This window comes from Rhinolophus sinicus, linkage group LG03 (genome assembly GCF_036562045.2).
Source record: "Rhinolophus sinicus isolate RSC01 linkage group LG03, ASM3656204v1, whole genome shotgun sequence".
Classification (NCBI taxonomy): Eukaryota; Metazoa; Chordata; class Mammalia; order Chiroptera; family Rhinolophidae; genus Rhinolophus; species Rhinolophus sinicus.
The window spans coordinates 133,112,454-133,127,019 of NC_133753.1; positions in this window are offsets into that span (position 1 = coordinate 133,112,454).

The window sequence follows — 14,566 nt, forward strand, 5'->3', positions numbered from 1 at the left end:
AATAAAAAAACAAGAAAAAAAAATACAATTAAATAGGACAACATAAAAATTCCACATAAAAGATGCCCCCGTGCCATTATTTCTAATGTGGTAAATATCTATAGATGTAAATCACATAAATAAAGAATTTTGTTCCTGAATATTTTTTTACTATTTTAATAGGGTGGATCTTAAAATTAAAAAAAAAAGTTGGATAGCTACTGACTAAATAAAATTCCACAATAATTATACAGTCAGCTAATTCATTTGAGCTGTTATTATTAAGGATCAGAAGTTTTTAAAAACAGTTGTAGTTCTTGCTGAAATACAGATTTGGGATTGGGGGTTCTAAATGTGGGATAATGAACCATTTGAAGATTCTGCCACATTATCAATATCAATATCAACCAATATATTGATTGATATCTTGAAGAATAATAGAAAATTGTGTTGTAAATAGATCAAAGCAAATTAGATTTTAAAAGTCTGTCTTCCATACTTAATATGTAATACCATCAACTATCATTTTTGTTAGTTATTTTTAGAGTCTAAAATATTTCTCCCTACCATACATACTGTCACCAGACTAAAGAGATTTGTCATATAACCAAGTTTATTCTGCATGTATCCAAGGTTAGAATCTAAATATTTTGAGCTGAGCATATATGTAGAGTGTGTGAGATTTTAAATGCAAACTTATGACATCTTTTCAGCTGCTTAAGTTTGATTGCTATTTCCTAGTTGTAGATAAATGTGGACTATCTGGTATTAAGAGATGAATAACATCAAGATTAAAGAATGTATTTTAAGTAGTATTTACATCAAATTTTCATAACTTATATTAATTTCTGAATATAAATGAGTATGACTTGGCATAGCCAGACTAAGAAAAACTTGAATAGGACATTTTTATAAATATATGATGTATAAGTATTTCTCCTTTTAAATATGTATTTAACATAATAGTGAAGAGGTAAACTAAATTTCTATTTTAAGAAACACGATATGAAAACATATTAACTTATAATGGACTTTGGCAGTGAATTCACAGTTGGTGTGATAAGGACATTAAGCATTTTTTTCCCAGATCTTTAGCAATTTCTGTAATTTTCCAGATCAAAGTTTTCTTTTTTCTGTTTCAAACCTGAAACTTTGTTGGGAGGCATGGTGAACGGTCTAAAATTGAAATAGCAAATAAATTACTCATTACATAAATATTATTCCTCCATTACATTTTTCAGTTTCAAAATTTTTAATGCTTGTGACTGTCTTCATAAGATATTTGAAAGGCTGTTTTTTCTCTTGTTCTTTTTTTTTTTTCTTTTGTATTGGTCCTTGATGATCTCCTGGGTTTAATTATTTTCCAGTTTTATTGAGATATGATTGACATACAGCTACAGCACTGTATAAGTTTAAGGTATACAGCATAATGACTGTATAGGTTTAAGGTATACAGTGAAATGATTACGATAGTATATTTAGTTAACCTTCATTTCATATTGATACCAAAAAAAAGAAAAAACTTTCTTTCCTTGTGATGAAAACTCTTGGGTTAGGCTATGCTCTCTTAGTAACTTCCGTGTGTACCATACAGCAGTGTTATCTGTAGTCATCATGCACTTCACATCTCTAGTACTTATTTGGCTTATAACTGGAAGCTTGTACCTTTTACCACCTTGTAATTCCCCCTCAACACACCCCTGACACTGGTATTCACAAATCTGATATATTTTTCTATGAGGTGTTTTGTTTTGTTTTGTTTTGTTTTAAATTCCCCATATAAGTGAGATCATACAGTATTTGTTTATCTGATTTATTTCACTTAGCATAACACCTTCAAGATCCATCCATATTGTCGCAAATGGCAAGATTTCCTTCTTTTTTATGTGTATATTACATTGTGTATGTGTATCACATCTTCTTAATCCATTCACCCATCAATGGGCACTTGTTTACATGCCTTGGGTATTGTAAATAATCCTGCTATGAATATGGGGGTGCAGATATCTCTTAAACATAGTGTTTTTTGTTTCCTTTGGATATATTCCAAGCAGTGGAATTGCTGGATCATATGATAGTTCTGTTTTTTTTTTTGAGGAATCTCTGTATTGTTTTCCATAATGGTTGTACAAACTTATAATCCCACCCTTTTCTCCACATCCAGAACAGCACTTGTTATACGTTGTCTTTTTGTTGCTGACCATTCTATCGGATGTGAGGTGATATCTCATTCTGATTTTAATTTTCATTTCCCTAATGACTAGTAATATTGAGCATCTTCCCATGTACCTATTGGCCATTTATATATCTTCTTTGGACAAATAAAATGTCTATTCAGGTCCTTTGTCCATTTTTAAATTTGATTATTTGTTTTTTTGCTATTGAGTTGTATGAGTTCTTTATATATTTTGGGTGTTAACCCACTAACAGATACATGGTCTGCAAATACGTTTTTTTTCTATTTCATAGTTTATCTTAGTTTCATTGGTTTCCTTTGCTGTGCAGAAGCTTTTCAGTTAGATGTAACTCCACTTGTTTATTTTGAAGTTTGTTGCTTGTGCTTTAGGTGTCATATCCTAGAGGCTACTTTCTTGATGTTTCTCATGGTTTCTTTTGTTTCATTTGGAACCTTATACTACATAATGCAAAAATACTAATAGAGGTATAGATGCTGATAAGAGTGTTATGTAAATTATTTTTTGCATGTTTGTTTTTATTTAAAGAAATATTTATAAAAAGTTGCTATCTACTTTGTTGGTAGGTAGTAAGACTTTGTAACAACATTCAACAGAGAAAATGAGATGCTAGGAATAGTGTTTTGTTAATTCATTTGTTTTGCATGTTGTTTAAAAATATGTTTAATACTTCTAAGTATATTCTATTTCATTTTTTGGAAAGTAAGACTAATTCGTATTTTATAAATTGTATAAAGATTCCTATGTGAGCAGCTGAATCACACAGCCCATCTATCTAATTTATTGCAGGGCCTTGGCTGACCTGACTATAACCTAACTCGATTGCTTTATAGCAAATGGAGAGTTACTGCTAGTATATTTTTGTTCAAAATCCACTCTCCTACTTTTTCTTCTTGTGATAAATATGAAAAAGCTTCAATAGTTCTTATCCATAGTTAATACTCTATCACTTAGTAAAGAAAACTAATCTTATTCATCTTGTTAAATTCTTGAGGTGTGTTTATTAGTAGTGAAATTGGGATATCATTCAAGTATTACACTTTCTAACAGCAGTTTTTCAGATAAAATGATAAAATTTGGAAAACACGGCTTTTAAAAGACAAAGACAGATTCATTTAACAGCACACAATCACTTGCATTGTAAGAATTTCTGTTAAATTATAAGTAAGGTTTTCTAATGACATGTTCAAGGATTACAGTAACATGAATAAAAGCTGTATTTTAATTCTAATATAAATATTGCTGAAATGTGATTAAAGATAAGTTTTTAATAGGAGATATAAATGTAGGTGTTTCACCTTCTATTATGAACACTGTATCAGTCCGATGAATTCTTTTTTAATAAAATAGTTACACAAAATAAAATGTATAGGATAATGAATATATAAAACAGATGGTCCTGCTTGTCTTTTTATATTTAATATTTTTAAATGGCTTCATGCACTATCAATCCATTTAAAGCACAGAGGGGTAACCATTAAACAGTTTTCCATTCTTCTTCACTAATGATACTTAAAGACATTTAATAACATTTGCTAATTGTGTAATGCCAATCCTTCAAAAATAATGTATCAGTAGGGAGTATTTCTGCTTCAGTCCTTTTGTTTCCAGACAGCATCTAATGAGCTGGAATGATCATAATTGGCAAAGTACAATGCATTGAAAAACATGTTGCTAAGGGAATTCTTTAAATGTCAAAAAATTTACCTTCTGCCTGGGAAATCGAGTAAGTCAATGGAACTTGTATTAAAGTTGAAATAGTTTAAACTTTATGTAATCTTGCTTTTGTCACATTGTACAAAGCATAATAGCCTTGTCAGGATGACAAAACTTAGCATTACACTATTTCATAACTGCTTGTGTTATGTCCAGTAATCAAAGTGATATTTTACTAGACAAAATATTCATCACTTATAAAATTTAAACCAACAAAATTTCTGATACCTTAAATTTCCTTTTATGAATAAAGAGACCAATAATAAAAACAAAATAATTGGAGATATCAGGTTGCTTTAAATAATCAAAATACTAAATATAATGTTTATTATAAATTATGTATCTATTCTGTATTTTTCTTTCTAGTTAAAAATCAGAAAACAAAATTAAAAAAAAAGAAATTCCACCATCGAATAACAATCAAATCTTTATGATAAACATTTTAAATATCTTTTGTCAAAATGTCCCCCTGAATATCTCATTTACACATAATAAAAATTGATTTAATGATAATTCATATTGGTAAAATAGTTAAATTTTTTTGGTGAAGGAAAATCTCTGGGAAAAATTAGAACTTTCTTTTTGAACATTATTTTGTCAAATGTTAAAAGCATATCAAGTACTTGTTACTTTTGCAAGTAAGCAGCACTTAGTAAGGTCCTAGGTATCTCTTGAATATTCTTATTTTAAGATATCCCTCATTAAGGGATTCATGCTTTAGCCTTTTTTATGTAGAATTAGTAGTAATCATTTATCTAACACCTTCTTTCGTAGTAATGTATTTTAAGGCAATGGCTATATCAAACTAAAATGTAAATCAACAAACAAGCAAACATACAAAATATATGTTATGGATAACCTCTTCTTGGTTTTGCTTTCCTAAGCTTAAGAGTTCATTGAATTCAGGTTAGCACACATTTTTTTATTATAAGTGAAAAATACAAGAACAAGTCAAAACAATGTAAGTGGTTTGAGGTATTTTAATTAGAAATTAGTTTTAGGGGCATATGCCAGATTTGATAACAATTTTATGTAGACTATATACACACAAGTTACACTTGTGCAATTATTTCATAGTTTAACCTTATGTGGTCAAAATGCAGTAAAATGTGACAAGATGGATTAGTTATCTATTGCTGTGGAGGACATTAGCATAAACACAGCAACTTAAAACAACTTATATTTATTGTCTCACAGTTTTCAGGCACAGTTTAGCTGGATTCTCTGGTCAGGGTCTCAGGAGGCAACAGTGAAGGTTTCAGCTGGACTGCATTCCTTCCTGAAGGCCAAAATCCCCTTTCAAACTCACATGCTTGTTGGTAGAAGTAAGTTCCCTGCAGTTGTAAAACTAAGTTTCTTATTTGTTGGTGGCTGTCAGCAAAAATTCTAGGGGTTGCTCATAATTCCATGCCACACTGGCCTCTCCCTCTGGCGACTCTCTCACAACATGGCAGCTTACTTTTCAATTCCAGTAAGAGAATCACTCAGTTAGCTATGAAGGAGTCTTATGTAACATAACTTAAGGGAGTGACTGTCCTGTCACCTTTAACATATTCTATTGGCTAGAAACAAATGGCAGGTAATGCTTCCAGCCAAGGAGGAGGTATTATAGAAGCTTGTGACACATTAGAGTTCACCTTGGAATGTGTCCTCCACAAACTGCAAGGGATATATTTAGTAAGTACATAGTAAGCATTGATTATTTAAAATGAATTATTTTATAGATGTACTGTTGATGAGCAGACTTGCCCGTTGTTACTGTAGTCAGAGTTTTTGTATATTTCCCTTTCTCCTGATCAAGATAATTTTCAATTTCCTTTTAACACTTTTGCTGAGTTGATTTTAAGTTTTTTTCCAAAATGTGTCAAAAATCCACACAAAAACAAAAAGTTGATATTTTTACTATTTTATGCAATTCGTAACAATTTGAGCTCCTTTGTATATAAATGACATTATTTTATGTAAAAAAAATTCTATTGTTACTTATTCTTGAAAAACATAAAAATACAGAAAAATGTACATCTGCTTTCCTAAACTTCTTTTCTGGAAGTTTCCATCGTAGTCAGCAGATGGAAATATTCATTCGGATATATCCAACCATCGTGGCAAAAGGGTTAACTTAAAGACTATACAATAAACATGCATGGTAGAGAAAAACACATTTTATGTTTTACAATGTTTCAAAATAATGGAGAAAAAGTTAATAAAGACAAAATTCTCCTGAATGGGATAAGTGTCCATGTAAAAGATAACCTGGAGAGATCCCAGACCTCTTCGACACATGAAGTTATAATGCAAAGACAGTAGTCAGTGAGGAAGTAGGGTCTCAACTAGACGTGGAATCTGTCTGTGTAATGACCTTGGACTTCCCAGCCTCCAGAACTGTGTGAAACAAAGGTTTGTTGTTTGTAAGCTGCCCAGTCTCTGGTATGTTTAGTATAGCAGCCTGAATGAACTAAGGCATTATTTGAAACCATTTGATGTGTACTGATTCATTAACGCAGATATGGTAGTTCTTTGAGATAGTGGAGTAACTGCACATAAATCCTTTGATTGGAAAGGAGGATAGCATAGATTTGTCATATAGTTGCACTTATCAGAAAACTCATACAAACCGAAGCAGGGGCACTTCTTTGAAAAAGCACATTTAATTACTTTTCTAAGTTATATAGCTTTTAATCTGTATCTTTATCTTAATAATATATAGTGATTCTAAATTCCTGCTTATTTCAAAGGTCTGTTTTCTCAAATAAGATTATAGTCGCAAAGCATTCTCAATGTATTCATAATACAATTCTATGTACCTATGGAAACAGGTATATTCTGACATGAGAGATCCAGTACAAATCCTCCAACCACCCACCCATAAGCAGCACACAGTAACTATAGACGATATCACATTTTAAATTTTTGAAGAAACAAATGACACTGATTAAGAGGAAAAGAAATAAAAATATTTCTAATTTATGTTACTTTTAACAGCTCTTGGTAGGATGGTGACAGATATAGAATGTGATGGAAGATTATAATAATGAGATTTTTAGATTACTATGATTTTTATGTATTTAAGCTTTAGACTCTTTTTTGGATCAATAATGGAGTTTTAGTTGTGGTATTAAAGTTTATCATGCTTTCCATGAAAGCAAGTTATTATAAATTCTATTAAAGTTTAATTGCCCAAAATTGAGTAGCTTTGTTAGAGAATTTTTCAAGTTAAGTGCTTTGCCAAAGGAGTACTCTTTGTGTTATTGATGTTTTCTTCTGTAACGCAAGATTTGTTTTTACTTTGTTCATGTTTACTTGAACTCCAAGTGAAAAAAAAAATGGATTTATTTTGCTAAAAATATCAGTGTTAACTTTCCTCACCAACAATCAGTAGGTGGCTACATCGGTATAATTAAATGTGTAAAAATAATCCTAATCATCACTAGATTCACTAGTACAATTTAGACTCTGTATGGAGAATACATGAGACTCCTATTTTCCTGTCTAGAGGGATCCGAACAGCACTTAGGGTGTTGGTACATGTACCAAAAATAAGTGAACCAGGTTTTTTTTTGTTTTGTTTTTTGATAGTTCTACATGTGGTAGACAGTGTGTGCCTCCTACAGACTAACCCTACAATAGTTAACTACAAACAATGAAGTATATTAAATAATCACTTGACAATTTTAGAGGATGAATACAAGCAGGAAGATAGTGAAGTGACTGGAAACTTGGAGATGCTACCAGCTTGGGGAGAATTCCTGCTTCTTTTTTCTCTTTTTTTTTTTTTTGTTAGGTTGGGCAGTAGTGGGAGGGTGATTCGGTGGACCACTAAATATCGGCTAGAAGATATGCCTCCTTTCTGGATAGAGGAGCCTCTATCCAGAAAGCAATCATTTCCTATTCCTTAATTAAAGGAAATTATTCTAGCTTTTGGAGATTTATTAAGTATATGGAATTGGAGTGTAGAAATGCTCCCAATGCTGGAACAAGTATGCAGAGTTTGGTATAGATTGGCAGTTAGGCAAAGCAGAGTGATGCTTCCGCTGGTATTGTCAGTTGGAAGTCATCCTGATAGGTGGAGTCGTTACAGCATTGCGGCGAGTAACTGGGCTTGTTCTGTATTTACTCCTCTTTTTATTCCTATGCTATATAAGTCTTTGTGGTTTTACTTTACTTTCTAAGAACTTTCCTCAACTTTAACTTCCTTTTTTGCAGATTTTTTTTTCCATTTCTGCTCTATTTACTTTCCAAAAGCTCTTTTTAAATTGAATACTTTCCACCTCTTCGTTCTTTGTAAAAATTGACAAAGCAAAAGCTTTAAATATTCCATTTTGTTTTCCAAGGTAATAGGCATTTCTACAGCCTTAAAACACACCATGTTTTTAGGAAGTTAACTGTCAGAGATAAATATGTAGTTGATAGAGGAGATATCCAAACATTTTGAGTTTAATTTAACTTCCTCCGCTGATTCAAGAGTTAAATTTTCTAGTAGAAATGCTAAGTGATTGAAATCCAATATAACATTCTAGTTCTGGGTATTTGTGACGAGCCTTGGTTGCAGAGCAATGGAGAAAAATGAAGAAAGAGCAAACTGACTTTTTCCATTCCCCAAAGGTCTTTTACAAACTGAACATCTACAGATAATTTAAAGTTTAATATTTTTGACTATAGATTTTAAAATGTAATTACGTGCTTTTCTCCGTTCTCCCTAAGAATTGTTTTCGCAATCCACATTTTCTTCAATACAACACGGTTTGTATTAACCTTAAGGGCAGCAGAATGAAATTGTTACAGGTTTTGTAATTAGCTGTGGTTGTAAAAGTCAGACATTGAGAAGGCAGAACTCACTGTCAGAGTGAACATCTGATGAAAGTACAATTGCACTAGGAGAATAAATCTGTTGCTATAGCAACCAGTCCTCATTTTCTATCAAAAGAGGAAAAACAAACAGAAATCCCTCAAGTTTCATTTTTAAAAAGATAGCTATCCCATGTAGAATTATGGGTAAATTCTTTAAATTCAACATTTTAACCAATAATAAGTGACAGCAACTTATATTTTTAAACCAACCTATATGAAATAGGACATAGAAAGTAACTTCTAAGCCTCTGCAAGTATACATTTGGAAGCAAAAGAAATTTACTTTCTATAACTGAGCTATTTTGTTTTAATTTCTTTAAAATGTATTGGAAAATCTCATGAAAGCAATTTTCTCTGAGAATATCTGTTGCCTCCCTGGAGGTTCAAAAACAATCTCCACTGATGTAATTGATTGATACATTTTCTTCTACATCAAAAGATATTTCATTAGCATCTTCTTGAGGATTAAAGAGAACTGGACCTTTCTTGAGTTATAGACAAGGTTCCTGGCTCCTAGTGACCCAGAAAAAGTAAGGAAGAGACCATTCATACAAACAAAGACATTAAAAGAGCAGAATGACATGTGATACAAATACAGAGACAGTAAAATAAGCTCTATGTCAAGTACATTTTTAGAGGGTAGGGCATGAAAAGCACATATTTAGAATGAAGTGCCAGGGGAATGACTGTGTGAAATCTTCCTTCAGGCAAGATTGACTTAGATATAGCTGGTGTCTCTCTTCTGATTAAACTAGGAAATGTCCACAACGATATGAAAATTTTGGATATGTCTGATGAAAAAGTAAAGGCCTGGTGGAAGGAAAAAATAGGTGTTTCCAAGCATAATATCTGGTTTGCCAAAAGGCTCGAAAGTGAAAATGGAAAACTATCTAAATGGTTATTTGAACAAGTATGTTTATTAAATTTGAAAGGCTGGACAAGAAGGAGGGATCAATCACAGCAGTCCTTCAGTAGAAAGCGCCTCAATGAACGATTGTGAAACTATCAAAGTACCTGATTTATTTCTTACTTTTTTAGAAAAATAGCCTTCTTTAATTTTCCTAGTATCTTATTACAAACTATGTTATTGCTACCTATACATAATACTATTAATCTGAAATTGATTTGAAGATTCACAAATCGTAAAAAAACGACTTTTAAATTGTGGCAGAGTTTTAATATAGGGAAAAATTCATAAAAATTCTTACAATGTGTGCTTATATTTCCTGTTAGCACTGTCTCAGTATCTTTTAGCTAGGGATGCCTGACAGACTAACATCTTTTTCATTTTATTATTGTAATGCATTTTGCTTGTGTAGCTTAGTAACTTATGAAAATAGGGAGATATACTGCATATGGAAAAGTGGAAATTTCAAACGTGCATATCTTCTTATTTTTAATTCACATGCATGTTATCTATTATGGCTATCACAGCACCTCTTGGTGTCTGTTTCTCTTTATGATAAAACATGTGTGATTGGAGTTTAATTAGAACGAATTCTTATCCTTCTCTATATTTGTTGTGTAACATTTTTGTTCATCATATTATCGGTGTAAGCATTAAGGAAAATTCTCATTGTTCTGAACAAAAAATGGGAAGCTTTAATCCAGGGATGAGCTCGGGTGTCGATTGCATACGGCTGCCTAACCTAGCTGCAGGAGTCCACCAGAAATGAGATCACTGGGTGGGTGGACGATTACAGAATAAAACCTTTATATTCAGAGGGTAGAGCCATTTCCAAGCTGGTTCAGCTTATCTCTCCTGATAATTCCTAATGCTTTCCATGCGATGAAATGATTGCGACAATTTGTGACATTTGAAAAGATGTTTCAATGTGGAAATAAGTGTAGCCTACATAAGTTTTTCTAAACAGATCCTTATTTGTGTTTGTGAAATAAAAATTTAAAAAAATCTCCTAAGTTACTGTGAAAGTACTGGTCCATGGTTTCCTTGTTTTTGTATATTTAGTCTAGAAGAGATGTAGCTATTAAACAGTATCTTACTCAAGGTTATAAAGTTACAAAATAAAAGGTCACATAATGTATATTTTGTATATCAAATTTAATAGTAATTGGTTGATTGCTTTCCAAATATTTTCTTTTAGTGCTAATTTTAAGGTTGTCTAATATCGGAAAAATACTGTTCCATGTATTTTCCCCATTTTTTAAAGTTGCTTAAAGTGGGGCAGCAAATCCGTTGCTGTACCTCCATCATATTCAGCAGCAGAAGTTCCATGACCAAGTTAATCGTGCTAATAACTTGAATATTCCCAGATTTGTATCTCTAGACTTGTCATATATACATCTGTGCCACAATTTCTTGAAGAAGCTCTAATGGGCTTTTCAACGTAATGGTACCATGAGTTTTTTTTAAGTTCCACCTACCAACATAAAAGCAAATAAAAAGATTAAGGACTGATAAGCATGGTATAGAGGCTTTTTTAAGGTCATGCAAGGAAGGAAAGCACTGTGCATTTTTATAATGGTCAGGCAGTTTCCGAGACTGGATTCTTAAACTCATCTGGGTTCTCTGTGCCTCCTCAGTTTGACAAATAAGGCTTAAAACTTCTTGATGAAGCATCCTCAAGTTATTAAGTGACATCCATATTATTTTCTGGTTTCACTTAAAGAAATTTTAAAATAAAAAGAACTATGTAAAAATGATTGATATGCATTTTAAAGAGTTGAAATTAAAAATCTTGTTATTTTGGTTAAGTTTATTTTAAAACATATCTAAGATGTTATCTTTGCTTGAATAAGGATTACAAAACAAAATGAAAATTTATTTCTAGTTATGACATTAAATGTTCAGGTCAGGCACTAATATGAAATCCTTGTTTTTATTTTTCAAGTGAATGGCAGTGAAATTAACTGAACTCTCATAAGCCACTTTAAGAATAAAAGCTATTAATACAGACGTTTAGCAAATAAGTCCCTAGCCCAAGAAAACTGCAACCTGTAGTTCCCCAAAAAACTATTTAATATATATACTTATTGAATGCCTACTGTGTGTAAAACCCTCAAGAAAATAAGTAAATAATGGTGTCTTGGGTATTGCCATTAATGGATTTGCAATCTATTAAAAAGAGACGAATATGTATATACATAATATAATAAATAAGTAATAATAGAAGAAATAATGGAGAAAAACAGATTTCTCAGATACCATCATATTTTATTAATGTGTTAAGAAATGACATCACCTTAAAGATAGGATAGCGAGAAAAAGTGAAATGTAAAGTACAATAGTGCTATAGTGCTCAAGTGAGAGACCTTCAATAGATGTAGGAAACAAGTAAAGTTTATTCTGGGATCAAAGAACTGCATAATGTGACTTAAAAATAAAGCAAGAAAGAAGTGGACAAACAAAATCCTTGAGTTGAGTCAGAGACCCTGACTCTTACTGTTCTAGATTATCATTTCAGATAAGAAAACAAATGTGTAATTAAGGGTTACACAGTTTCCATATTGCGTAGTGGCATGCAGCTAGTAAGTGGCAAAACCGTGATTCAAAATCAGGCATGTTCGTCTTTAAAGTTCCTTCTCTAACCACTATTCCATGCAAACTTATATGCAAAGTCTTTCAAATAAAAAAGTCAAGTCATAGTAGAAACAGGAATGAATGTTCTTTTCTCTGTAAACCCCCATAATTTGTGGGTCTCAGTGCAAAAAGAAAATCTGAGTCCTCTTGTTCAAATAGTAGTATACAGTAAACAGTAATCGCAAATAGTTCAAAAAAGTGCTTTTAAATGTACTAAAATATGAAGCATTTTCCCTTCTTCTGTAAGCTAATTGCCATGTTTTATTTGGCTTTTAGTAGCATTCTAAGTAAAGAAAAATTAAAAATTAAAACATGACCACTAATTTTTAGTGGTTAACTTTGTATTGTGTGATGACAGTTTTAATGCAAATATAAGATGGTTTAATTTGTGGTGCAATCACCAAAATTACAGTTTTCTTAGCTAGTCACACATGTATGTATTTCAGTGTTACTAGAACAGTGGAACTGAAAAAAATTAACATGCTTTTTTTTTAATTTCACTTACGATACAAGTTGGCATATTTTACCAACACTCTACCTTTGGCTTACTGATGAGTAAGGAAGGACTGAAAGGAAAAGTAATTCTGGGTTGTCCTATCTTTATCTTTTATTTTGTGTCATGATTTCCATCTAAGTGGTTATTTAGCTAATACAGAGAAGTAACTCAAATAAGAAAGAATATGATAAATTCCCTTGGCTGTTTGTGTCTCAGAATGCTTTCACTTTCTTTTTGTGTTCAAAGTGAATTCTAGTTGGAATGGAAAGTATGGCCTCTTGGGTGTGTCAGTGTCTCTGCTTGCTCACTTGTAGATGTAACTACTTCCTTTATTCTTGTTTTGAGTCTCGCTGAATCCCACATATCACAGTTGCACCACAATTCTGTGTTCATTCTCATAGGGCATTGAGAACATTATATGTGAATGGGGTGGCAAGGAATGGCAGACAAACATATTGCACATATCTCCTCTGCTTTAAGAATTTCAAGAGGTGACAGCAGAGAATTAAACTGAACGTGAGGCCTTATGAGTATGAGCTCTATAAGACTGCACAAGCCATGCCCATAAAGTTGGCCCATATCCTCTGTTTATGCAATTTCATTTGACTTTCTCAGTTCTTGCACATTGTACATATTATTATTGTTTTTCTATATAACTTTATAGCCATGATCTACACACATAGACTTGCACATTTAAATTAATAGTGCTTATATTTTGAGGTGATAGAGATGTCAGGATCTCTGTTTAGATGTATGATCATATACACGTACATATGCACACATACAGTGTTACATCATACATATATGGGCTTGATCATTTGCTTGCTGTGGTTGATGACCACACTTCCAAAGCACTTCATTATATAGTCTCAAAAGCACATTTTAAACAACAAAAGAAGTATCATCTCAAGGTTTCAAAATAATCTTGAAATTTATGTAAGGTAGTATGTATCTGACAAATGCCTGCATATCCATTAAGATTCAGCTCACACATAGGCTCAAGGAGGTTGATGCTGCTTATCTTATCATTCAGGTACTTTTTGTTGTTGTTGCTGGCACAACAGTTTCCTGACCAATTCAAATATAATTTTTATGGCAAAAATTTATGTATTCACTTGTCTTTTTCTAAATTAGACTGTATTCAATTAGGTAAGTTCTGCTTCTTATTTATGGTGCAATTGGCAGAACTTAATATGCTTGCAATCTCTAATACGTGATCAGTACCTTTTAATATTAATGAGTTTGCTATAAGTAAATCCTAACACTGAGATTTCCTCTTAAACATTATGATAGGTATATTCATGTTCAACTATATGTGGTTGGGTTTCAAGAAATGTTAAGTAAGAATTTTGCAGAAAATCAGCAGCCAAAAAGTGTTCAGAATATCTCTGCTCTTCTGGAAATAGGCAGAGTTAGACATCTGTACCTCCTCAGGCCAATGTAAGGAAACATCTGTGAAGCACAGATTAAATTGTTTTCTAAGGGAACCAACCAACAAACAAAATCTACCATATTTTCAGCCAGAGTGAGATGGTGCAGAGCCAGAAGGGAAAACAAAATAAATTTACAGAGTCAGAGAATTCCAGAAATAGAGATGTGATTTATCGGTCTGGCCTCACCATTGATGCCATGATGATATCATTTGGCCAACAGAATGTATCTATGTGTATTGCTTAACAAGATAAAGTACAAATAGGGCCATTCTAGAGATTTTCCAGGTTTGCCAATTTTCATCTTAAACTTTAATTAGTTAAAACAATTTTGAATAGGAAAATATGAAAGTATATAAAA